Genomic DNA, 26,201 nt, shown 5'->3' with positions numbered 1-26,201 from the left:
CCAGGAATTGTCCGGTTTTGCAGGCTCGTTATGTATTCAAATATATGGCATAAAATCAGCATAATGAGGCGTTAGCTGATGACGTAGGACTATCAAGTACGGTTTCCCTGGATTAGTGGGAGGAGAACTTCGATGAGGTGCTAAATGGCCCTCGTTAATTGGGATTAGCTGATGAACAAAAGCGGGCTCCAGATCCATGACGCTCTTTTGTACTCTTTGTATCAACACCAAGTGCTACTTCAGTCGACCGAACGACGGTAAAATTGTAGTTCTTATTCCATTATTCTCTGTGACAGCGAATTCTCGAGTTCAACGTTTATGCTGTATAAGAATTAACAAAAATCGTAAATACAACAAAAAAAGAAATACAACATTAAAAAAACAAAAACAAAATGATAAAACACCGTAACAGACAAAATGGCCGAGGAAATAAATCAGCCATCTTCCAAAGAAAAGCCGACAACAACATGAAATTCATCAAGAACCTTCCATCGCTCAAACTAACAAACACCGAAATAATAGCACTAGGCAAAGGCCTAAAATTCATTCCGACACCAACAAAACCAAGCAGAATAAAACTGCTTCAGATTACCATAAAAACCCTTCGACAAGGGTCGGGGCATCGTCATTGTCAACACAAAAGATTACGTACACGAATGCGAAAAGCAATTACGCAACACTCAGTATTATACTCAACTAGACAGTGACGACACAGAACAAACAGTAAACAAAGTACACGAACTGTTTAACAAAATGTACGACAAGAAACACATCGACCATGATACTTATAAGTATCTTAATCCAAAAAAAACCATAAAAATCCGTACCCCGCAGTGGTACTTATTGCCTAAAAGTTCACAAACCGCCGCAAAAAATCTAAAAGACACACTAGTCTAAACAAAATTTACAAAAGTAAAGAAACATAGAACAAACAAACCGAACCACCAAACGGCCTCACAACGAGACCCAAACATTAATATACTTGCCTCGCTACTCGAAGAGCAAGACCACTAAAATGCATTAAAATAAATTTTCACAAACACAAACTAAGGAAAGAATCTACACTGCGACTGATGAGAAACCACACTCGGGTTTCGAAACGCAAGCATCAAAGGACCATTGTAACACCATAGGCCCGGCTGCGTCTCGCCATAAGCTTTCCCCACACAAACAAAACATTACCGTACACACTAATCCAAACTTCCCTACAAATATCCGAAGCGAAACAAACATTTCATTAACACAAACAATCGGATAGGAATGGAGGCATTCGGTGCGAATGACCGACTGGATCGCAAGCATAGCTTCATACAGAAAAGTACACATAGCAGCACTCTGACGAAGAAATTTGTAAATATAACCGATAAATACGTATTGTTACCCTCTGAGATTAAAGTTGAATACACGCCTTTCGGGTGAAAATCTCGTACACCATGAATGAGGTCAGAAAGTGTTTCAATTGTCGTCGTTTTCGCTTAATTCGATAAAATGTAAAAGAGGAAGAAGAAGGAAGTCCCCATATAATAAGTGCGGAGGGTCATCAGGGCCTCCGTGACTCTCTAATTTCTTTCGATACGAGTCCTCAGTGCATGAGCCAAACTTTATTTCACATATCTCCAAAAGAAGAACAAGATTTATTTCAGTAAAAGGCCCTTAACTGAATTGAACATATGGCAAAGTGAATTCTACGTGCAGAAAATTTCATACATGGTTAAGTTGGTTTGGATCCATAACAATGAAAAAATAATCAAAATATCCTCTAGCAATCGCATGCCATGGCGTGTCATCATTTTTTTTTATCACCTTCGTAGGCGGTCATAGTCCTAGTATGTCGATGCAGACGCATAAGAGAAATCTGCTCGTCCATCCCAGGCTACAATACTAGAAAATGAAAGCTCCCAAAGTGCGATTGAATATGCTCCAGGCGGTACCCAATTGAAACATGTACGGGAGTTTTGCCTGAACACCTCATTTCTTAACGAGAATATTCCTCCTGAACTAGAAACATGGGTTTACTTTGCCTATGTAAAAACCCGAATGACAGAGAACATGGCCAGATTTGTAAGTAAAAATCGATTGAAAACCAAAAATTTCCCAAATTTGTCAGGGAAAGCTCTTGGTAGGTAGGTAGGCAGGTAGGTAGGTAGGTAGGTAGGTAGGTAGCCAAAAGTGTACACGACTATTTACCTGCCTATCTTACAATGTGTACTTATAGATATGACATGATTGTGCATATGCTTTCTGTAATTTGTCTATTTTTGTTCTGTGTTTGTGCATATATTTGTCATGTATCTAAGTATGGAGCTGAACTTTACATATTTGTGTGCTAAAATTCTAAGTTAATGCACAGACAAACATAAACAGATTCGCAAAGGGTATTGTTTAAGGCGTGAAGCGGTTACGTAACCCATCCATATTCACCTCGCCCCAGGTTGCTCTCGCCTCTCTTTTCCGAAGAGTGCCGACCATGCATCCTTCGGTAATTTTCGGATTTTCGCCAATTGTTAAGCAAAAGTATGTGTTGTTGTTGTTGTCGTGTGGTGCTGAGCGGAATTGACGTGGTGGTGAAAACGGGAGTGTTTTGAGCGTCAGGAAAGTGAGTTTTACCGTTTTAAAAATTCCTCTCATATTTTTATGAATATATAATGAGTGTGTTTGAACAAAATTTGAAAGTCTTTAATCGATACTATCTGGTTTTACTCAATGGTTTACGGCCAGTCATACCGTCTTTAACACGTGCGTCAAGGTAGGACATGTTTATGAAACTGCTGGCGTGTTATGTTTTGTTTGGCGTGAAGCGGTGTTTCTGGCCTGAGAGCTCACAAAGGAACTATGGTTGCTACGCGACTGGCAATACGATGCCATCTCGTGGTATTTTTCGCATAATCTCGTGCAGTTATCAACCACAAACAAAGCCTTCAAAAAGTTTAACACCTTTAAAGCTCATTTTAATATGAAAAGCCAATAGTAGCATGCTGCGTTTCCAGTCTGTCCGTATTTGTCTGTGGTTAATGCAAAACAATCATTTTACTTTCGTCCCCGTACAGCTTGTGATATGTGATCATGTTTAACAGAAATACATAACCGAAATAATAAGTAACCGAAAGCAGCCTATCTCGCAAGATGTCCTCGCGCAGTAAAACATCAATCATTGCTGGCTTTACAGCCATAGCTGCCACCACACATTCTCTGAACCCGTATTGGTATCAAGACATTGGGCACAACAGAAGAACAAAGGAAATCATAAATCACGAGAGGCGATCGCCGAGAATATCGCTTCCAAGGCACCAATGGTCGACGTCTTCGAGCGGGCCGTTGATCGAAACCCTAATTACAAGCCATTCGATATATACGCTGACACTCTATATTCGTAGACCGACATCGAAATTATGGCCAACAGACTGGCAAGCTATGCGAAGCAACACGGTCCGAGGAGTGGTGATAGGGTGGCAATAATGATGTACAACGAACCGGCATTCGCGTGGGCTTGGTTGGGCTTCGCCAAAATAGATGTCGAGTTTGGCTTAACCAACTATAATCTACGCAGCAAGCTCTTGTTGAATTGCATTGAAACTAATGAGGTCAAAGTCCTCCTCATCGGCAATGGTGGGTACAATACCAGGCTATTTTGTCTACCTCTCTCTTATCTATTTATTCTTTATTTTATATGTTTTATTTATTTGTTTATTTCACTTGTTGTTCGTTTGTTTCCTTTAGCCTTTGGAATAGACAACCGGAAAATATGACTTGTTGCTTAAAAAATAGGTCTTTTGTTTTATCACAAAGTTTGTGATCTAAAGGGCAAGAGAAGATTCAGTAAACTGTGTCCTAACATCTAAAATTTGACAATATAAGTTTGTGAGTGACGCAATCCAATCGACACTTGACCCTTATCACACGTGAAGCTATCGATGATTCTGTTGAATGTTACTTTACCTTCCTACAAATGGATTGATTACGCTTGACACATATCGGTCGACAATTTCGTAAAGTTTTATCATCGTATAAGTTATAGACCCTAGCCTGTGATATGAAATATGATCGATGCCCTACAGATAAATAAAGTCGTTGGGTAACAAATTATGATCACTGATTTCTTTGGAGCCTACATACGTATCAGATTGACCGCTCCCTTTTAATAAATTTAATACTTAAAAACGTAATACAGTCAATTGTCTCGTTAATATATATTAAGCTTTGCAACCTTACCTCTATGCCATTTCCATCTATTTGGAGTCGAGTACAATCAGGATGTTGCAACTATGATGAAAGCAATGGTTCGAAAAAGCAAATGAAATGATTAAATGGATAAGGCTTTATTGGTCGGTGCCCATCATTATCAATATATTTTTGCCTGGTTATCCCACAATGCATTGCCATGACTGTATCAAACACCGTATTCGTACGCACAACTTCACACAGATTTTGTGTTGTGCAACTGATTGTTATACAAGAATGACACAAATTTGCAATGCCAAAAAAGCCTCGTGTATTTTTTTTTATCCATTGGGGATGAAAAAAAGGGTGTAACCGTCCATAGTGTCGTATACCATATGGCTAGTAAGTTCTATGAATAACGAGCGTTTTGTGTACCATAGCGGGCTCTGAATCATGGAACTGGTAAAGGAATTATAGCAGTGATGTCAGTGGTTTACTAAATTTACTGCATTTATCTGTACAAGAAAGGCCGTTACTGGTACCAAGGACCAATGCAGCAACCCTGAATTGAACATGTGGCAATGAATCAACGTCGGGCTACATATTTGCCATATACGACAACATTATGAAGGTATCCCACGACCGGCCTCCCTCACATTCCAGGAGCTCCGTAAGTACAGCCGTTTACATCTATGCCTCGAGAACAACAGGTACTAGTTTTTTGTACTAGAAAGGGGTAAAAATATTCATGACATAGGTAGCTTATCAGATTTGGCTATCGGCAGATGTTAGTATTTTCACACCCAGCACGTTCAAAGTTGCAACTAAAATATCCCGGGCGTCTTCTCAAACTTTAGTGTATACATCCATCCATCTGCATGTCGAGATCGATAGAACATATTTGATTTATGTTTTAATCAAGTGACCCAGTCTGTATTGAAAAAAAATGCATAGCCCCCTCCCTTTTCAGTTTTCTTATTTCAGGTGATTCTTCCCCATACTCTAAACTGGACAAAATTGTCAGCGGAGTATCACGTCTGTAAAGCAATACACTCGGAACTCAATGTGCGTCATATGCCTAACAAGGATCACTGCATACGTCATGAAATATCAAACTCTATACAATTATTTCGACCAAGCAATGAAATAATGTGTTTGTGCAGTTATTTCCAGTCTAAAGATAGAGTACACATTTCAATACAAAGGTTATGTACATATTGTTTTCCTTATTATCTACAATATTAACTCCCACTTTCTTATTGTCGCAGATCGTGCGTAAACAAATTATTTAGATAAAGATATCATGGTGATTACATAGTTCAGAATTACAAGCAAACATTTTGTCCCTTTATCAAAACTGCACACATTCCTGCGAGTCTGCAGTGACACAAACTCTTGTCTTCTACCCTATGGGGTCTGTTTCTACAATTTTTGAAGTAGTGGAGACATAGATATACTTCAAGCAGTTATTTGGTGGTCGTAAAAGCTGCCATCATGGCTGTAAATAAATCGATTTAATAAAAAGAAGGTGAAAACTGACAGGTGTAGCATGATCTTACTTAATGCAGTAAGATTACTGAAGAAGTTAACTTTAACATTGTTATCAAACAAGGAGTTTACAATTGCAATCGAGTGGAAGAAAAACTCTTTAATCAAATTATTTTGTAAATAAAATAAATTTGAACTTAATTTGACCTTGGAATAATTTATGTAATATAAGTGGACGTTTACAGTACCTGAGATTTTATGATGGAAAACCACCTGATTTTTAGCAATACTACAAATTGTCATTTGTTATAGTAAGGTTTAAAAAGACGCCATATTTGAATTGATTGCCAACAAAAAAAGTAATTCGGGCCAGATTTGGCAGACTTTAAAGGCCCAAGAGCTGTGTCGTTTAGCATTATTTTTGTGATTTAACTTCCAAAGTAAAACAAGTTTGTCGAAATGTACTCATTGAGGGGTGTTTATACATGTATAATAAACTGTCCACTGGGACTGCATGTGCAATTTTGATCAAGATAAATAGTTAATGTTTGCTCAAAGATAAAATGGCGCCCTCATGCAATAAGGCAAAAACTCTGTACGTCGTGGATATATGCATTGTAATCTTCACAGAAACAACAGAGTAGTCAAATATAATGCATAGTGCTGAATGTTTTCCACTGGGACATCATATGCTTTGTTTTCTTTGTAATATTACCAGTTTTTAAACATGGCGAAAAATCAAAATAACGGTTAAAATTTAAATTTACTTGTCAAATTTTTCAGAAGTAAAAGACTATATCTTTTAAATTTGTAGAATATAAAGAAAACCAGGGAAAATATAAAGCCTTATGCAGGTCAACAAATTTCAAGAGTTACAGCTACTGGGGCTTTAAATTTGGAATTATATTCAACGTAGAGCTTTACATCATGTAATGAGCACGAACATACATTTAGTATTTGTTGACGGAAGGGAAAGTGATAAAATTTACCGTCATAGTAAGAATTTTATGACTACCGAAGCTGCAAATCACCATTAACAGATATTGCTTGTTTGATTAATAGCTTATTGTAGAAACACGATTGGAATTAATTTGGGATAATTGGATGGTGAAGTAATGCCGATATAATCTCATCTGCTTTTCTTTTTACAGTACACACTTGTTTTTTATGAGTAATTTGCAATATTGTAATATTCAGCTATACAGCACCTAACATTTTTGAGAAATTTGAAAAATATAAAAATCCAATTATCCCAAATTAGTTCCAATCGTGTTTAGTCGTGTTTGTCATCGTATATAATATACTCAAAGTTGCAAACGATTTCCAACTGAAGTCAGTGTTCAAATTAGATTTAAGACTTCATTCTAAAATGCAAAAAAAAAACCCTTGTAAAATTGAATAATGTTACTTATTTATCAAACATTAGCAATCAAAAAGGCGTCGGAATGCTTAATTTTACAATATGGTTACACAGCTTATTAATTGACATAGAAAGATAGTCTACATATGAAGTATACACGTCAGCTACAGTGTAGGCATAAATTCTCCTCATGCAGCTTATCAGAAACGTCTAAAAACAGTCGAAGCTATTGGACATTATTATGTCTCTCCGAACCCGATTATAATAAAATGGTACAATATCGAATAAAGAAGTGTACGTTTCACTACTGGTAGCCACAATCAAAGCAAGAGTTGATTGTTAAGCCCATATTAACAGTAAAGTGTTCGATACATGCTGAGAAATTATGAGAAAGGCTGGATAACGGGTCATCAGGAAGTAGGGAGTTACCGCGAACAAAAGTTCTATTGAACCAATCCATTAGCAGAGATGGAGGTTTTTCGAAAAATGATCTATCTTATTTAGATTAATGAGTATATGGCACAAGCAATATTGACAGTAAGTTAGAGGACAAGAAATATGATGCAAACTTTAACCTAGTTTGATTTCGGAAGGGCATGTGGCAGATAGGCTTATGTCTTCAGAGTATTTGATGTTATATTTTTTATTCACACAGAAAAGATTTTTATTCGAACAAGTTAATCTGCTAATTCTTACATGAATTATCATACAATTTCGCACGTAGTTATAATAAATAAATAACAAATTGTTTTGCAATTGCATGAGATCAGAGGGAAATGATATTGGAAAAAATATTTACAGGAAATATATATGAGTTTGTTAAATTGAAAAATTACATTAAGTAATTGAGTATTTTAGCAAGAGTAATTTTCATCTTTTCAAACTGAATGCTTTCTGTGACTCCCTGTGAAGGTAAAATTGTGATGAAATTGAAAAAATAAAATTGCTGCAACGAAACACCACTTCTGTCCCCGCCCCAAAGCGATCTAATGTACCTATTTTACCCGTGCTGTTTTCATAATTTGAAAGCCGGTGAATTGTAGTAGGGTTCGTATTGATATAAAACCCTGCGGTGATTCAGAAACAGAACACAATCTCACCCAATCTCTTTATCTAAATTTTACCGCCAAACTCACATAACACAATTTCATATTAATTACACAACCATAGTCATCATGTTCGTGTTTTCTGAGATGCTCGACACTAGGGATAACTTTCTACTGGCGTACAGTAATATGCGTCTCAAAGATTGTTTAAAACTTCAAGGAAATTTAAAGCATTCTCCGTAATAATTATAAGAATGAAATTAGGGTTTACCTTGTAAACTTAAGCACTAGGGAAACAAACACTCTTAAAATTACCGAAATTTGAAGTTCACAAAACGGCTACTATACTCATTCTTAACATTACGGAGAAACTGAATTCAATTAAAGTCAATTTTCACAAATACGATTATAACGTGAACAGGATGACATAATTGATCAATTTCCAACTTTCCAACGTCTTCAATGTTTCCAGCATGAACTTGCTGCAACCTAGTTATTTGTGAAAAGAAATATGTTCTTACATTCATTTGAATTCTCTAAAAAACACCCCAAGTTTTCAATGTCAGATGCAGACCAACAAAAGAGATTTCAGTTTGTCATGTATTGCACATTTTCTTCCTTACGGCTTCCTGTGCACTTCGCCAATACAAATAGAGGAGAGAAGAGGCATTTGAATTCTCTCAGGCAGGCACTATATATCGTCTTCACTACTGCAACTTTAAGTTCCCAATGGTCCTTCTTATCACCTCACGATATATTGCTCAGAACATCTTAGGAACAAGGTAGAACATTGGCTTTACACATCACGCAGCCACATTTGTGTAGATGGAACGTAGTCAAGACCAACTGACGAATATTTCTGTTTCTCCATGCGTAGATAATCGGCGTTATTGAAGGGTGCGAATACATCAGGACGTGCGCTGCGCGGAAAAGAACAGGAGGGAACGTCGTGCAGTGCTTTGAAAATACCGTCAATACTGTGATTGGAGTCCAGCACATTATATACGCCAGGAAAATCACAAACATATTGAATGCCAGGTTGATGTTTTCTCGCCTCGCAGCAGCCTCCTTGGCCTTTTCGCTTTGCCTTGCTCATCTGTCGAATTCGATGGCTCTGCCCAAACGTTTATTTTTCGCCTCGCTTTCCTGGCGGTGCGGAAAATCAGCGAATACGCGATTACAATGGTCGACAAAGGGATAGCATAGATCAACCCAATACACCTCAGGTATATGTAAAGGTGAACGTGTTGAGATACGTTCGTCATGTGGAACCAGCATTCACCTATAATGACGTGGTATGCCTCTTGTTTTCCGGAGACGAAGACGGGCATCGCGAGAAGAACGGACAAGCACAACACTGTTAAGATTATGGCGAAACAATTCCTTTTGCTGAACAGTAAGTCAAAGTTTTCACGTTTCTGACAAATGAGGCAATAATTACACACCGCCACAACGGCTAAAATCAAAACTACGGCAAATTGAATCGTCACAGCGATCGACTTCATAAACGTGCAGGCGTGGAATCCTCCCGGCCAATAATTCAGTACCACCGAGGACGCTAGAGTCGGCAAGAACGCAGCTGAGGTGATAAGATCGGCGAAGCAGAGAGTTGTTACGAAGATGTTGATTGGAAGCGGGCGCAATCTCTTCCGCACGAGAGATGCAACCATCGCGGTAACAACAATAAGATTGCCAGCAGAACCAGTAAATGAAGCTATGTAAATAAGGACAGCGTGTGGCACTTTTCCCCGCGCATCTTCCTCGACAACAGCTTCTTGACATTGCTTGGGAAAGTCTTCAAGCTGATGCGTATAACTGCGATTGTAAGTTGTTACATTCTCAGTCACGAACTCTACAGCCATCATGATTCTTACCGCAAGTTTCAAGACGAACAAAGTCAGGTGTTTTAAAACAGTCACGCGTGTAAGGACTGTGTTTGGCAACATCATTTGCTTTTAACAACGAAAAGGCATGCGCGAGTCTTCAAATTGAATCATAAAGTCGACATTGAAGAGACTCTCAATGTTAAGTGGGCGGGGCTAATATTTTATAAATACAATTGAATTATGCGCATATCTGCATGAGTAACTAAGAATAAGTGAATATCAATCTTTATTTCAATGATAATTCTTAGAAACGTAAATAAATGCGTAATACAGTATTCGAAAAAGGCATATGATCATTATAAAAAGACAAAAATAGTTGCTGAACAAGTAATCGAGTAAAGCCAACATGAATCAAAGTAAAACTTAAGTTGCCCTCGCGGAAATAGTTGAAAAATGCAAGATTAATCCAATAATAGAATTTGTCACTACATAAATTTACAAAAAAATAGGATTTGCATTCCTATAAAAGCAATCATGGTGTCTCTGAAGTTACATGAGCATATATAAATAATGGCAGACCAAAATATTTCCATTGACAATAATTACATGACACATGAGTATTAATAACTCTTTTACTAGAGTAAATGAAGCGAGACAATTAATTTTAATAAAATGAACAAACAATGTGCATTTTTCAAGTAACACTATACAATGACAAAGAACAAACTCAGGAATCTACACAAGAATTACAATAAAGTTAGATAAAGTAAAACTTTTGAAGTGCAACTTTGGAATTAATTTGAGTTGTGACAAGAATGATTCGAGATGGGTTGTTTTGTTGGACTGTTATGCATTTCAAATTGTGTAGGAGCAATGACATGACCAAGTCAAAGTAAGTGAATTTGGTATGATTGACAGTTGACATCTTTCACTATCATTCCTGTGCTCCTGGAGGTGAATGCCATGGGTTATAATTAATAATGGTCAGCCCTTCAGAAATCTGTTGAGAGAAAAAAAGGATATATATATCAAAATATATGCAAATATATGCAAATGAACTAATTATGATATGGGAAACTCATGAAACTTTCAAAAATGTTTCAAAAAAATATAGCAAAATGTAAGTATGATGACTCATGGCATGCTCATTAAGCAAAAGCATATATGTTAAACGAAACTTGGATCAAATTCATTCCATTCAGTTTTGTTGATGGCTTAATGTAGCTAATTATAATATGAGATACTCATAAACTTCAAGCATGACTTAAAGTAAGTATAGCTGCTGAAGCTTAGAAGTCATATCAAATTAAGTTACAAATATCACATTCACTTTCAACATATAGGCCAAGCACAGAATTTCATTTTGTACAAGTTTTAAATCAGAGTTACATGGTCATCATAAATGTATTATAAAATATAACAAATGTACTTCAAGAAGTCCAATCAAGCCAAGAAAACAGAGAATGAAGGGCTGTACTATTTACATTTGTGTACACGTAAATTCCGAATCTGTTGAAGTATAGAACTTGTGAACTTGCTCGAAATTTATAATAATTGTACAAGTAACAAGAGTTTGGGCATATTAAGTGAATCCAAAGAGGAAAAAAGCAGATTGAAACATGAACTACATTTTGTTAAAATGAAGGACCATTATCAAATCTGAAATGTAGCACAAGAAATGTGAGAATACTTTTGTCTTTTCTGTAGATTTGGCCATCTAGAAAACATCTTGGAATTTTTCCACAACCTAATCCAAAATTAAAATCTTTGCATAAGATCAATAAGATTGTGTGACTTTCAGATTTTCTTCATTAAATAATGTCTTTAATTTACAATGTGCTTGGCTGGCTGCCGGGGCTGGCTGCTGCTCTTTATTATCAAGCTGAGATCACAAACAACTGCTCTGCTAGTGTTTATCTGCCAATGCATACGCACATGTACATCTGCAACCCTTTTACATGTTTACACATTTACTCACTGAGCACAGCCGTCTTTCAAAGTTTTATTTTGATAAATGTATTCGTGAAGAAGCAGATTCCAGTTTCGTTTCCGTTATTCTTCAGTGCAGAATTGTTTTCTCTAAGTGAGAGCCGATTCCTAACAACCAAGGTCACGTAATTTGAAACTGTCTGCATCTCACACACTACGTAGCTGCAATATGTGGCCTCCTTGGTCGACTGAGCCGTTTCGATTACGATGTAAACTTGTACTTTTTCAACCGAGGGTTGATTAATGCGTTTCACACTAAGCATTGCCGAGATCCATGGCTCCAAATACACTTTACATCCATTTACCAAGCGCAATGCAAGTTGCAATTACACTCTTGAGTGAAGTCGACCGTCATACACTTGCACACAGAGAATGGCAACCACTGTCAAGGGCATACCACTTTACGGCACACATAGAAAACAGTCAGTTGACTCCGCGTACGTTGGAGAGAACATGTCGCAAAACTCTAATTTTACGACTTTTTGTGTTTTACAATAGCAAGAACATTTATTTTGCGATGTCGGGCGGATTTTCAAGGGTTTTCAGAAAAAAAATTCTCAGAGTTGAAGGACTTAAAATGATTGTAGGCGTGTACAGACGTAATGAAATACCTTTTCAAGCTTGAATTGTCCAGAGCCTAGTTAATTTAACCGCTGGTGCACTTGCCCATCGGACGGGAAGCATATTGATTTTACTTGCCCGAACGCAAAATTCACCAGCCACGGCCGGGCGTCGGGCGATAGGAATTTTGAGCCCTGTACTGGCTAATGAATTGCAAGTATTTATTATTATTTAAATCACGCAGGCTGCGGTTTTGCTTTGTTTTCAAAATGTCACAACATGCTTTTATCTTGTACCGTATGACTGCATATGCGGCTATCACAGAGGGCAACAACATGTCAAGTGTACAAAAGCTGCTGTCATCGATATGGAGATTAGCCAATCACAAGTTTGAATTCACGCTATGTTTTCATTCATGCCAAAATGTCGCAATTAGTTTGTTTTATTTTGCTAATGAGTTTTTCCGCCGTCAGACAACGCGTCTTCCTTCAGTGTTCCTTCATTCAAGCCGTAGGATCGATGACATGATACCCCAAAATTTAGTGGTAGAAAAATACCACCAGAAAAAAAATTGGTGGCAGATTGACAGGTTTTGGTGGCAAATGCCACCATTGCCACCGATTATTTCGAACACTGTATTGTATCATATTGTTGCACCAAAATCGATCCATTCCGATGCTAGAATCTGCATGCCAATGCTGAACTGAACGGAACATTGCAAGTATAATGTACATATACTAAACAAAAATTACTATTTTGCGACATTGTCAAATCCCCACCTGTTGGGCGTACGGTAGCGATCAAATTTGCAGCTGCCGGAATACGATGTCCGATCAATTTCTCTGCACTACCGTCCCCGCGGAAAACACTGATAAGTGCATTACACGGAATAACCAAAGAAAAAACCAAACAACCCGAAAACTAAACAAAACGCCGTAAAAACCTAGCTTTTATACCCATACCAGCGGGAACAGAACTATTGGTTCAAAGATCATGAAGCCCATTGGCTATACAAAGTCTTTAGACTTGGTTCAAGTCTGTGATTTTTGAATGTTTGAGTGGAGTGAACGCAATGATTTGTATTTTGCTTTCATGTGAAAGCGCGCGTGAGTGGACGCGATGAGTAGGGTGAACGCGATGAGTGGAGTGAACGCTATACAGCGGGAGTTTCACCCGGAATCTTTAAGTAAGTAAGTAATTATTGCGTTTCAAGGCCTTGGGCCCAAATGCAAGGAGAACACCTAGCTCTCAATAAAGTTATCCATCACACAAATACAGACACGAAATAAATGATACAATATTTACAAAATACTCACAAAAATAAATTGAAGATTAGATTCTTCATACTAATAGTTGCAGATGGCTGCTGTTTTCATAGCCATGTCTTTGTAGATATATTTACAAATATTCATTAATACCTGGGGATCTTTAGAACTCATAAGCCTTTTGAATTTATCAGACTTGGCTTTCTTGCACGATCTGCGTTGCTATAAATTATTCATGAGATGACGTTTTTCTTTACTCATATATTATTCATAAGATGACATCACTAAATTTTACACATTGGGAGGAGTTACCAATTGACCCAAACGAGACGTGCATAAAAACTCACATGGCGTTGTTGACAAAATGTCGAGTGCGATCACTCCCACAAAAGTCAGCACGACCTCTGTTGTATCACCGAAAACGCGTGAAAATATCTGTGTTGTTTGTGGGGCCCATGTTGCAAAAATGCGAAAATCGTCGCCGGTTATTCAAGGATGGAAAAAGACACCGTCCTTACAGTTGTAGCCTGTTCTCTTACGTGCCCAAAGCGATGGAAATCAAAACAATGTTGGGCGACTTCGTATGTCAGTGATTTTCCGCTGCCGGTTGGTGCGCAGACGAACACATCTTTTCCCTGAATGTAACTCTCAACAAGCTTTCTTTGGTAATCTCGCATGATTAGCGATGGTCGACCGATCAGTAGTAAAACGCGGTTGATGTACGAACTTGATGCCATTATTCGCCCAGATATAAAACGTACTCGATGTCTAGCTTTGCACGGAGATGACAACAAACTTTTTAATGCATGCAGAGGTTTATTAGCAATGCGTTCTTCTTATCGGCCAAAATAACGGTGGGGGCTGTCAATCATTTTGTATTTGCTCTACGTCACTGTGTACACAGTCCGTCTCACCGCCTGTATTTTGCAAGAAGTCCAAGTCGGTGAATCCGGCAGAAACTAACTCACTGCGCAGACTCAAACGTGACGCATTCAATCGCTGGGAAAACCTGGCGTGAGCTGCCAAATTCCGGATAGGTTTGTACGAAAAAGGAGAGACACAAGAGAAACTATTATAAATGATTTTATTTTTTTTAAATTCACCGACTTGAACCAAGTCTACAAAGTCTTCAAAAGTCATGCGTTAAAACAAAGTCTGTTTTCGATGATATTCACATGGTTACGTTATACAACTTTACAGTCCTATTTGAACATCAGGCTACACGAAAAATACGAAACAAATAAAAAATATAACGAACAGCTATCGACAATTTCACAATCTTGCAAGACAATTAAGACATACGGCTGGACACTTGGGCGATATAGGACACCGTTCGGGCCTCCGGCCCATTCATTTTGTCAAATTGATCCGCTACAGAGTTGTTGTTCATTCGTAAATGTTCATGACCCCGGGACGGCTATCGGTGTTTTGATGCATTCAGTAATGATTGACAGATAAATGTATCAAAGTTAACAAATTTTACAAATTTCACGTAGCTGACAAATCCTGTGATTGGTAGCGTTTAGATAATAGTTGCCGCGTTCTCGGAATTCAATCTGTTTTACCCAGAAACGAACCGCTGGTCTCCATAGTTACGATGCAAATTTTGGCCTTGAAGTGATCAGTATTTCAATCCGTGGTTAATGCAACTGTCTGAATAGTAAAATTCACTTGCAGAATGGACGTCTTTCATACGTTTATGATTGCGGCTTCTTGGATGGTTCAGTACGCAAGGGGTAATAGATTGCCTGTAAGTTTCATCGGGAAAAAGCGATAGCGGTTACAGAGTTGCTCTCGGCCTCTACATTTCACAAAAATGTCAGTATCGAAGTTTTCATCTTTTAAACTGTTGTCGCCATTTTGATTTCGACTTTCAAATCTTAAACTTGTCACTTAGGAATTTGTTACAGAGTTGCTCTCGGCCTCTACATTTCACAGAAATTTCAGTATCGAAGTTTTCATCTTTTAAAACTGTTGTTGCCATTTTGATTTCGACTTTCAAATCTTAAACTTGTCACTTAGGAATTTGTTTTGGCGTACGCGATTGCTGCTACGAGCAGCTGGTTTGCCAATGTGGGTTTCGCGTTCATTACACGTCCTGTAGACGACAGACTGCCAAAGTATATTGCTTGAATTTCACTATCACTTCACCATCAATGCTTTCATCTAACGTTTATCCTTCGATTCACGCTATTATAAGACCGCAAACATTTAGCAACTCAAGTTGTGCGTGTATGATATGAAACACGGCAGGAATAAAAAAACAGAGCGTAAGGAGATGAACGCGCACCGGTACATGTCACTGCCCCTCGTGAAGGGACTGTGTTTATGTCGATAAAATAAAATAAAATAACACCATTGAAAATGGTATGCTGGACGAGAGAGAGAGAGAGAGAGAGAGAGAGAGAGAGAGAGAGAGAGAGAGAGAGATATGAACTGGTAACTGCTCTACCGTATCTTTCTCACGTTGATTTACATTCTACAAAGATACGAGAAAAAGCCGATCGATTTTTTCCACTGAAAACTGGAGCGTAAACATTCAAATGAAATAACACAAACTCACTTTTATTTTTGGAGCCTTGGGTAATCTATAAAGCACTATAAGGCTAAATCTGTATTGAGAAAGGGGTACTGTATAGAGATAGTTTTGGTCGAGCGAAACGTCAATTGGGAAAGGGCAACACGTACGGCAGTTGGCACCCGGAGTTGGCAGAAGTTATCGGAGCTATCTATGCTTATTTATTTGCAGTCCTGTTATCAGACATGATTAGTAACACTCTGAAAAAGCCATAAAATAACTTACCTGCTGTATATCAACAAGTTGAACAACAAATAACTGTATGGTTCTCAAAGACAGCTACGTTAAATACGTCAATCTACAACAGTCATACCGATCACGGTCGCTAGCAGGTACATCATGTCGGCCTTGGATCAACTGCGTTCATGACGACATTGACTATGCGCTTGCGCACTTTATGTTGCACGTGATCTAGGGCTGGACCCTTAGTACTAAAGGGTAGGGTTTTTAATACTCTATATAACTTTTGTCTCCATAGGACCTTGCCACCAATTTCCTTATTTTGATGTTTGGGTTTTTTTTAATAAAAGTTTCATCAGTCTGTTACACAGTACTGGAGATTTCCCATCATGATTGGTACCCTCGGAAACTCCTCAGTGGTCTACTGTGTCTCCCATGTGTACATATATTCACAGACTGTTTTTTAAAATTCTGAAAACGTACTTTTATGGACACCTTTCTTCTAAAATCCTATTTCAAATGATTTAGAAAAATGTGCTTGATTGAGAAAGAAGATAGCATTTTTGTAAATTTTCCACTGATTGTGTCTTCAGCAATACAGAATAAGGTGATGGAAAGTAGAGAGACTAGTTGCACTTATTTTGTGAAACAAATGGATATTGATTTATTCCAAGCAGAAAGACAAAAGAAATTTACATGCTGACTTTTCAGAGAATGACCCCTTCAGTTTGTCATAACTTACTACCCAAAAGTCTGGCATTTATAGTACCTGCAGAATGACTTGTATGGTTATTTAATGATTTCTTTGAAATTTATAGAGAAATATGTAAACATACTTTTAATAGATGTAATTAAATATACATCTAGAGGTTTTATATTACTGCTTTCAGGCATATCGATAAAAAGGTATAAACATTCTAACGTTGTGTGTACAAATCAAACTGAATTGTGGATAATTTATTGTACTGTGAGTTAATGCTACCCTAAGGTAGAATAAGTAGACTACCAAGAGGCTATGCAAAATTTACTCATGGCATAGGATTGCGTATAGAAAGTTCGAAAACATACTAGGAATAGAGGCAATTTTCTGGTATTTCCACAAATGATTCATTGAAAGATGCTTTGTTGAAAATTATAAAACCATGTTACCATGCTTGATTTAAGACAACATCATAGTTGTAGGGTTTCCTTTGAGAAGCCACTGATGCAAAAGTGCTGACTCGGCACTTTTTCATAAGTTTTAATATATTACATAGGTGGCATCTTTGTTATTGGATCAGTAACTTCATACCTTATGTTTATATCGAAAATACTACATGTAGAAGACATGTATTTCACCACTGTAGTAATGAAATGTACATGGCATTTTGTCAACTTTGGTCAAGACAATAGTGATATATATTCCTTAGCAGGAAAGTCTCTTAAATATGTTAATTAGTTATTGTAATGCAAAAATGCTAAACCACTTAGACTACTGTTATATCAGAGTATTTTCAATTTATTTAGATTTGTCAACTTTGGTCAGGTCAATGCACACATATATCTGTGATGAGGAAAGTTAGTTGCATACACAAATGGATAGTGTCATTCTTTGTCATAATTCTTAGACAGACAAACAAACAGACAGACAGACAAACACAAAGAGAGATATACACAGAGAATTTAAAACATCAGTAGCACAAAAGCTCATTCGAATGAACACACAAGCTAAAAACCCTAGTCATGGTAATACTACTTCCAAGTCCTCTGTGCCCCACTCCTCATAATTTAGTGCATCCTCCCTTGCTATGTAAATGAGCAAAAATAAGTCAAAATATTACTTCAAAAATTAATTTCTGCTGAACTATGCAACCAACAACCCCAAAAACTTTGTCAGATCTAGTTCCCATCCTAAAGAATCTGTGTACCTAATTTCATGACATTTGATGAATGAGTTTGAGAGATATCGATGATACAAATCCATAACACACACACACATACATATTACAGACACACATACAGACTAACAAACGCCAACCTATGACAATGGCCCACTTAGGTGGGCTACGCCCACCGCGTGGGCCAATAAATAACAACTGACGAATGTTCCTACAAACCAAAGTAGTGAAACAAGGACGTCTTCCATTTAATGACATTATCCATTACTTGGAAAACATCTTTACCTTCAAAAACGCCAACCTATATTCCTTTTAAATGTTAAAGTGGAAGTTTGGAAGCCTATCAGAAAGACCGCCGTCTATTAAAAACGAGCGGTGACTATTCGAATTTCGTTATTAAGGTAAATTGTCCTCGGGAACAGATTTTCGGACTCAAATTTTAACAAATATTTTCTGACCTACAATTCTTGTGGGATCATCTTCAAGCTCTTAGATTAAGACAGGTTTTCACCGTCTCTTTTATGAAAATCGAAATTTTAATATTTCACATAGAGTTAACACAAGGATGGTTAAATTTAAAGAAAGTTGGTTTCAATAGTAAATTTACGCGGTAACTGTAGAGTTCCATTATTGATTTCAAAAGAGAATGGTTTCCTCGACAAAGGTTTAAGCAGAAGTTTTTCTTCCAATTTCGAGGCATGGCACATACTTCCTTAAATTCGATGTCAGTCGAAAGGTCGATTAACGATTCTCTCGCGACTGAGAATTCTATGAAGAAAATGATCAAAATTTTGTATTTCATTTACGCCTGCACGTTTATGAAGAGCCCATTGATAGCAAAAATTCAAGTTCAAGCGAGTATGTTGACTTGTTTTCGTTTCTTTTCGTAAATATTTGACCCGTCAACTAATGCCGGGGAAAACTCGGTCGGTTAACGTATAATAAAGTGTATTGTGTGGCGATGGGTACATCAAAGCACACCAAAAACAAATAATCATTACAACTTCGCCGATGCTAACTAGCCATGTATGCAACCCCGAAATTTCGGGGTTAGTTAATATGCTAAGCCGGTCGGAAGGTGTGAATCACGTACACATCGATAATACCAAAATCAAACGACTCGAACAGCATTTGCATGCAAGGCAGTGTGTGGAAACGGCGACTATTTCTCCTGTAAAGTTTGATTGAATATTATTTTCGTCACAGTCCCTCTACAAGGGACTATGGTTTCGTGGTATTTTCGAATTCTGATACCACATGGCAATTGCGATGCGACATCGGTACAAAAGAACTGAAAAGACGCTTCATTCACAGCCTTTTCTATTCAAATTAGATAAACATAATTATGCCAGCATAAGCCGCATAAACGCTAGAAGTGAGGACTGCGTTCATTTTTTGAACAGAGCTTACAAACTGCAATTTACCGGTGGTACACATTATGTTTGAAAAGTCCCCCTAAGATAAAAACACAGTGAGAGTGACAGTCACTGAAGGAAGACAATTTTCACGAAAACAAGGATATCTCTCACTGCGAGTTGTCGTTGAAAGGCAACCAACGCCAATATCGTAATCCCCATCCTATGTTACTGCAGACATGCCTTCAAAATGACTAAGCTGAAACAGTTTTGTGGCCATCGCTGAACTTTTTTAAAGGGATATATATATATATATATATATATATATATATATATATATATATATATATATATATATATATATATATATATATATATATATCACTTTAAAATCTTATCATTTAATGGCCAAAACAGCGACCATGAAATTTAAATTTCCATTTCCACATAAATGTTGGTATTTTAGTCCTGTTTGTGTAGCGTAGCCTCCGTCGATTTTAAATTTCACTGAACGAACGCGGCGAACAATGATTGCTTCCTTTCTCCCTGTTTCTCTTCGTCTCTTTGTCTATCTACATGTATCTTCTCTGTCTTATCTTCATACACAGTCGCTGTCACAAAGAGAATCTATCTATCCACCCACATGATCTATCTATCTAGCTATTTGTCTGTCTGTTTTTTTATTTATGCTGTACTGGTCGAGAAGTTTTATAGCTTGTTCCTTTGTGAAAAAAACACTTCGAATCACTGGAAGAAACTGGATTGCGAAATGAATTGCCCGGTCAACTTCCGTTGTCGGACAAAGACGATCTCGTTTGTGTGAAACAGAGGACAAGGCGACATTTCACTTTTATATGATATCCGATATTTACGGCTACTAGACTATACAATATCGAAATTAGATTGGCTTAGCCAGATCTATAAAGGGCTGAAATCTCCGATATATATCGGATATTTACGCGCGATTTCACTGAATCTAGTATCGTCTAGTATCGAAGCTAGAGTCAGTCCTTGGATGTCGGGTTTGGCCAGAACTGTGAGGTGGTGAAATCTCCGATATATATCGGATATTTACTTGCGATTTGACTGAATCTAGTATCGTCTAGTATCGATATTAGAGTCCCGAAATCGCCGATAAATATCGTGTAAATATCGGAGATTTCACAGATCCGGCGTGCCGAGGCACGAGGCAAGTCATTCTAGTATCGTCTGGTATCGATGTTAGAGTCCCCAAATCGCCGAAAAATTTCGGAGATTTCACAGATCCGGCGTGCCGAGGCACAAGGCAAGTCATGCAAGTATCATCTAGTATCGATATTAGAGTCCCGAAATCGCTGATAAATATCGTGTAAATATCGGAGATTTCACTGATCCGGCGTGCCGAGGCACAAGGCAAGTCATGCAAGTATCATCTAGTATCGATATTAGAGTCCCCAAATCGCCGATAAATATCGGGTAAATATCGGAGATTTCACAGATCCAGCGTGCCGAGGCACAGGGCAAGTAATTCTAGTATCTTCTAGTATCGATATTAGAGTCCCCAAATCGCCGAAAAAATATCGGGTATCCTAAATATCGTCGATTTCACAGACGCGGCTTCCCATGGAACAACCGCAGTTCATTCTAGTATCGTCTAGTATCGATACTTGTCCCGAAATCGTCAAACTTCGATACTAGATAGTAAATATCCGATATTTAAAAATTGTGCAAAGTCGCGCCTTCATGGTGAAACACTGCCGTTCATGGTGAAACACTGCCGCTCTAAAGATACCCAACGTTTTATTCAGATCAGAAGGCATCCATGGCCCACTGGGTTTAATCTCCGCTCCTGCTAGACAAAAGCATCTCGTTGGCGTGTACACATGGCAAAAATAATCGATCTTTATTTCTAAGTTTCTCGAAAGAAGTTCAGCATTGTAGTAAAGTGAAACTTTGATCATGACACACTAAATTAATATCAAGAGATCGTTCGGAAAACGGGTAATGATTGGATGAGGTGATCATAGCCCGGTAGTTCAGGAAAATTATCTGATTACATCACTCTCTCACATGGAAATTTGAAAAATTGACATAATCTGCCTCGTAGTCGTTTTCGGGGCAAGGATATGGTGAACAGTAGGACGCTCGTTAGCTTCATTGCTTGTCAACAAGCAGAGGGTATGCAGGATCAAATGTCAGAAAATAAAATCTTCCGGGGATGTTATTTTACTCATGGAGGTAGGAAGAGACATTGCAAGTTATCGATGCTATGCTCGGACATAGACCTCGAGGTCTATGGCTCGGAGAAGTGTTTTAGCATTCACAGAAGGACGATTGACACTCTTTAAAATTGCGCACATGCACACGTCACTGATATGAAAACCTAGCTTTAACTAATGTTTTACGGCTGAGAAGTGAGCCTTCGCGATAAGTGCAGTATAATGTGATTTCAAAAAATGGAAAAAGTCCATGGAAATTTGCGGTGTAAATTTTCTTCTGTAATACTGTTTGGTGCGGACCATCGCTGGTGCAGTCAGTCAAAAATAAAGTCGTAGTCTTACACCATGGAGCCAGAAACGGATCTGATGATTATACACGTCTTGGTACACATAATCAGGTGCCAATGTATTCTTGCATTGCACGGCCAAACCCGGTATCGATTTATCACTGTGACATCCTCCAAGAAGAGACGTCCTTTTCTAGCTCCATGGGTCAACCCATGGAGGTAAGGGTCAGCCATAAGCTTAGTCCGTATCGTGTTGAAGACTTGAGGGTGAGCATTGCATAATGCTGGCCAGAAAATTCATCGTCAATAATCCCCTCATTAACTAATACTGTGAGCAAACTAACTTCATTTACACATCGCCGCGAAATGCATACAGGTGGCGCTTTCGCATCTGATTAACAGGCGTTAATAGGTGTCAAGTTAGCATCGGGGCAGTTGTAATGACGGGTCTGCACGGAGTGTTTGCTTAACCATCTTTAAGGCTAATGCGTTAAGTAGTGTGCGCCTCGAAAGTGAAAAAATTAAACTTTTGCTGAAACTTCCTGAATGAAATTTTTTAACCATTCCCTTACCAAATCAACAATGAAAATCGAGGTCACCGTGCAAATTTTGGAACTAGCGAAACAAATTACCCAACGTTTTGCGATATTTGAAATTCAAAATGGCCGCCATTCCAAAGTTAACTCTAGGAGGTGGAATTAATTTTGGATTTTCGAAAAACTAAGCCAGTGAAACTTTTCTTTCTCATGAGCCACAACAAGAGGTAGATCAGAAAAGAATTGTAAAAATTGTAGGGTCCAACTTCCCCGAGGCACGTTCTACCGTTATTACCTCAGGGATGGCGAGGCGGTACCTGGTTAACGCATGACCCGTTTTCAGCATATTTGTGCTGTTGACCTATAGAAAATGTAATACTTGTTCATTACGTGTGTGAATGAGCATTGAGGTGCCTCCATGGTATGAGGGTGTATTCGCTCAAAAAAAGAGAAGACTTCACAATACGTTTCTTGGAAGCAGGGTCATTCAATTTTGATCAGTGAGATGCAAGTGTACCAATGGCGTGGACACTCGGAATGTTTTAATGATTCTGTTCTACATATGAAAATACGCCTTGTCTGATTCCGATATTTTGTCTGCATGCTGAGAGCTAGCGGTAACTTTTACGACACAGTCATTTTGTAAGTGTTACTTTGCTGTGTAGCCGTCTGTCAATGAGAATTTCAAATTACAGAAAATGGTTTTAAAATACCTTTAATGACCGGCAACTATATGAAACAGGTGGTGGATCGACGATTCATGTTGTGCAAAAAAACACACAAAAAAATTCTCATAGTAGTTGAATTCAGTTCAGTTTTGAAAAGTGATAGCCTTATTTTTCCCTTAATCAGAGTTTCTCTCGACGGCTCAATTGTGCAAATTGCGCATATCGAGCTATTGTCTGTCCTGAAAAGTCAGTGACGGCGCGGAAATCGCTCACAAATCACAGCAAGCAAAGACGTCCATACATTATGTGGGTGGCCCAACACTGCCCCTAAAATGTCGAATCTGCCCCTTATTTTGATGCATGCAGCACAAAGTCCCCCTTTCAATGAACGCACGTGGAGAAAAACACTGCTAAAAATATCTTTAGCAGTACAAATTACACAACTACAACGTCCAGCCGGAATCGTGACGTCACCGCTGTTCGGGCAGTAAAAAAACAGCGAATGTAATTACTCTAAATAAATGTCACAAGGTTTTTCTGTACTGATTTTTTTTCTCATAATGACACCGAGGACAAGTCATTCGAAGAGGCTGGATAATATCAGACAAAATCTCTACCCTAGTAATGTTGATTCGCAGATAATTTTGCCAATTTCATGCCATATAAATTCGTAAAACATGTTAAGAAGTATAATAGACTCTGAATAAAAGAAGAACCATGCAGTGATATCGCCCACTGAATTTTCGTATGTTTCTTACAGTTACAGTTACCTTATTCAAAGCGCACAGCAAGGAAACATGTTTCTCTCATGAAGGTCCATATTCATGGTGTAACAGACTTCAATTTGCTTCAGGTTTTCACGACTTACCGAAAAATTAAGACTTTCATCGAGCGAGAAGACTTTATTGCGATTGCCCTAAGCGCTTCAGTTGAGTTTTGTTGACTGCAAGGACTACTGCAAATTCTCGTGAGACTTTTTATAGATAATTCTCTTTCGTTTCGTTTATAAACACTTTGATAAAACATGGCGGCAAAGAGATCATCTGTGGCGCATGTATGCAGGGGGATTTTTAGCATCGGGATGTTTGCTTAATTGTCACTTTGTCCTTTGGGTAATGTAACAAGTACGTATGCGCTTTAGACTTTCAGAGCGTTGTTTGTATAAAATATTTAGTCGCGCATTTCTTTTCATAGAGCTTTTAAGCTAACTGCTTCTACGTTCGAATTTCTGATAGAAAAATTTAATCAATTGATACAATACGTATAATTCCTGATACCGATTTTTTGACAGCTTTCTAACAGGGATGTCATCACCAAATGATCGCCTCCTGCTAATGTGGTGAGATTTTTGCCATCTCCAAGTACTGACTAGAGCGCAAAATGTTTTCACCAAATATCGTCTTATCGTCTTAAGTATTCGCTGTATTGATGCATCCTTCTACCTCTTCACAGTTCCCCCTTTTCCTTGACTCCCCTCCTTCTTCTTCACGAATCACCCATCCATCTATCCATCCTTTCCTTGTAAAACGTACTTCTGATGGGGAATTCCTGATACCTTGTTTGAAGAGTGGGAATGAATAACACTCGTAGAAACTCCGTTATCTTTGCGTTGTTGCATATATAGTTTATACATGAATTGGTGTGCACTGCTTACGTATTGCCGATCGAGATAAAATATGATGATTATCGCCACAACTTTTTGTGCAGCGCATACTGCTGGTGAACACTAACAATTTCGACTTGTAAGGAAAATTAAAAAAATATGCCATTTCACCTATTTTGGACACAAATATTTGACCGTTAGTGCAAGACAAAACCCGAAAAGGTACATCTAAAAGCTTTTTGCGGGCTTTTGGTGAGCTACAAAATATTAAATGAAGTATATTTTTAAATATTTTTCCTCCCTTCCGAGCAGTTAGGATTTCTTTATTATCTATTTTCATTTTACGCTGTATTTTCATATAGACGCTGGCTGACCGATTTTTGTTATTGGGTGGGCGTGTGGATAACCATCAGCGTTACAATGTTTGCTAATTTCCAAACATATTTTTCACTCAAAACAGGCGTCGTCCCTGATTCTCTGTGCTAGCTATGACGGAAGCCCACACTGGTGTATTTTACGTCTGCCTTCTCGTCACGTTGAAGAGTTTCAAGATTCCTTTCACTTTGACTAGCAGGGATTAATGTTAACTATGGGTCGTTCATTCAAGCTTGAGTATGTAGACGCTTTCGGTGGGGTCGAAGGTCAGATTAACGTAATGCGTCGGCGCAATTCTTCTATAGATCCATGAGGTCAGTCAGAGTGCATCTTTGGACGGTTTTGTTTGTGTCATATCGACTGTATTCTAATAAGATGGGTCAAACTATCAACTTCTACGACCTTAGGCTGCTGTTCAATACAAAATACGATGTATACTCAAACTATATGCATCAAGAGAGTGGTAGAGACTCTAAACTGAAAGTGTGTAGTCTTCTGTAACGAAGTATTTTGTATGGCAATATTCAGTGTTTTCTCCATTTTCGATAGTTCTTGCATCAAATAGCCCCTCTATGAAGCCAATTGCCACGTTAATATAACCATCATAAGCCTCATCTTTTACACTAGTCATGTCCCTTTATTAACATACTTGATTGGACCTTTTTTATACACGGGAAAGGAAAACTTAAGAATTCAGTATAGGTTCTTATAAAGCGCACATATCCACAAGCTGTGCTCAAGGGGCGTTACTATTTACAATTAACCCTGGTAACTGGACCTAATCTGATACCACTCGACTCCCTGGGGAGCAGACAACAGCTTAGATGTGCAGCCAATCAGCGCAACAAAGC

The 26,201-nt window shown here is 38.1% G+C and overlaps 1 protein-coding gene across 2 annotated transcripts in view; it reads left to right on the top strand.

Annotated features, from left to right (window-relative positions):
* Positions 1–6,173, top strand: part of LOC139119137 (long-chain fatty acid transport protein 2-like) — a 103,710-nt gene extending 97,537 nt beyond the window's left edge. Inside the window, exon 10 of one of the 2 annotated variants that reach the window (XR_011548853.1) lies at positions 5,427–5,845. The gene's annotated coding sequence lies outside the window, so the exon portion shown is untranslated. Of the gene's footprint in view, positions 1–5,203 lie in introns of both variants that reach the window. The other variant, XM_070682790.1, reaches the window with a different exon arrangement.
* The last annotated feature ends 20,028 nt before the right edge of the window (positions 6,174–26,201 follow it).

Source organism: Ptychodera flava, chromosome 19 (assembly GCF_041260155.1).
Source record: "Ptychodera flava strain L36383 chromosome 19, AS_Pfla_20210202, whole genome shotgun sequence".
NCBI classification, from domain to species: Eukaryota; Metazoa; Hemichordata; class Enteropneusta; family Ptychoderidae; genus Ptychodera; species Ptychodera flava.
Note: the sequence above shows the minus strand (reverse complement) of the source record. Positions and strands in the feature narration are given on the sequence as shown.